The following is a 2556-nucleotide window of genomic DNA, read 5'->3' as shown; positions in this document are numbered from 1 at the left end:
GGTACAACGGCGCGGACGCGGCGCGGCGGGCGCGTCCTGGAGCGGAGAGGGGTGTGGACGCGGGGGCTCGCGGCGCCGGGGGCTCTGCGGAACTTGAGAGGCGAGGCAGGGCTGGGGCTTGGGGGCAAGGGCTCCCTGGTGGCGCCTAATTTGCCTGGAGAGGAGTCTGAGAGCAGATTAGAAAGTTCCATTTTTTATTTTAAAAAATTAAGATAAATATACAATGTAATATGCGATGCGTACAAAATCACATGGAATGTGGTTATTAAAATTGCCCATGACTACTCCGTCCTGCTTACGAATTTGAACACACCTGCTACGCATGCTTCACCTGCCTTCCTCCTTCGCCCTACCTCCCTGCCCCTGCGCCCTGAGTTTTGTGTCTATGCGGTCCTTGTTTTGCTTTGGGTTTTGTTCATTGTTTTGGTTTGGCTTTTTGAGACAGAGTCTCACTATGATCAACAGGCTGGCCTCGAACTTCTGGGCTCCAGCCATCCTCTTGCCTCAGCCTCTGGAATATCTGGAACAACAAGTGCATCCTGATGCCCCTGGCCTCGCCCTTTTTCTTTAAGTTTCTAGATCCCTTCTTTGCATCCCTAGTACACTGTTTTTTGTTTGTTTGTTTGTTTGTTTATTGCATATTTGAAGCTTTCTTTAAAAAAAGGTGAAGCCCTTGGGAAGAAATTAGGTCTTGAAAGCAGACCCTTCACGGAGAGGATTAGTGTACTTACAAAGGAGGCCCCTTTGTGTCGGCCATGGCAAATAACTCATTGCTTTGAACTCCACAGACTTGGACAGTTTGATAGCTGCATCTGGGAAGCTCTCGGTGTGCCGGTCCTGAAAGACACACCCATTTGCAGGTGAATGCTGTTAATAGGGCCCATTCCATACCTGGCGTGGGATTTATGGTTTCATGGCTTTGAATTCAGATGCCTGCTTCCCTGGGGTCAGAGAAATAGTGCTCTCAACAGCCTTGAGGCACCAGCTGTCTGGAGCAAGAATAAGAAAACCCACAAATAGATGAGCCCCAAATAAACTCTTCCTGCTGACTTTGTTTACCTTGAAGAACCCTTCCTGACAATAAATCCCTCTCATGTGCTTCCCTTTAAATAAAGGATTCACGGGCTTTTTCCTTTGCTAGGGATCAGACCCTTCCAGTCTAATCCACCTACCAAACCCCGACTTGTGAAACTATATTTCTTGTCTTTGTGTCTTTATTTCTTTTTTTTTTTTTTACATTTTTTAATTAAAAATCATAAATTTACAAAGGGCAATATTGTTTGCTTCATTCTGTTATTTTTCCCATCCCCCCCACCCCTCCCACCCCTTTTCCCTCTATACAGTCCTTCCTTCCTCCATTCTTACCACCCTCCTTATCCCTAACCCTAAACCTAACCCTAACCCTAACGCTAACCCCTCCTACCCCCCATTATATCCTCATCCGCTTATCAGCGAGATCATTTGTCCTTTAGTTTTTTGAGATTGGCTTATCTCACTTAGCATGATATTCTCCAATTTCATCCATTTGCCTGCAAATGCCATAATTTTATCATTTCTCATGGCGGAGTAATATTCCATTGTATATATATGCCACAGTTTCTTTATCCATTCATCAACTGAAGGGCATCTAGGTTGGTTCCACAATCTGGCTATTGTGAATTGAGCAGCTATGAACATTGATGTGGCTGTATCTCTGCAGTATGCTGATTTTAAGTCCTTTGGGTATAGGTCAAGGAGTGGGATAGCTGGGTCAAATAGTGTGTCCATTCCAAGCTTTCTGAGGAATCTCCATACTGCTTTCCAGAGTGACTGCACTAATTTGCAACCCCACCAGCAATGTATGAGTGTACCTTTCTCCCCACATCCTCGCCAACACCTATTGTTGCTTGTGTTCTTGATAATCGCCATTCTAATTGGGGTGAGATGAAATCTTAGGGTAGTTTTGATTTGCATTTCTCTTATTACTAAAGATGTTGAACATTTTTTCATATATCTGTTGATTGCTTGTACATCTTCTTCTGGGAAGTGTCTGTTCATTTCCTTAGCCCATTTGTTGATTGGATTATTTGTATTCTTGGTGTAGAGTTTTTTGAATTCTTTATAGATTCTGGAAATTAGAGCTCTATCTGAAGTATGAGTGGCAAAGATATTCTCCCACTCTGTAGGCTCTCTCTTCACATTCCTGGAAGTTTCCTTTGCTGAGAGAAATCTTTTTAGTTTGAATCTATCCCAGTTGTTGATTCTTGCTTTTATTTCTTGTACTATTGGAGTCCTGTTAAGGAAGTCTGATCCTAAGCCAACAAGTTGAAGATTTGGACCTACTTTTTCTTCTATAAGATGCAGGGTCACTGGTCTGATTCTGAGGTCCTTGATCCATTTTGAGTTGAGTTTTGGGCAGAGTGAGAGATAGGGGTTTAATTTCATTCTATTGCATATGGATTTCCAGTTTTCCCAGCACCATTTGTTGAAGAGGCTATCTTTTCTCCATTACATATCTTTGTCTAGTATGAGAAAATTGTATTTATTTGGGTTGGTGTCCATGGCCTCTATTCTGTA

This window comes from Sciurus vulgaris, assembly GCF_902686455.1.
Source record: "Sciurus vulgaris genome assembly, chromosome: 11".
In the NCBI taxonomy this organism is placed as follows: Eukaryota; Metazoa; Chordata; class Mammalia; order Rodentia; family Sciuridae; genus Sciurus; species Sciurus vulgaris.
Note: the sequence above shows the minus strand (reverse complement) of the source record.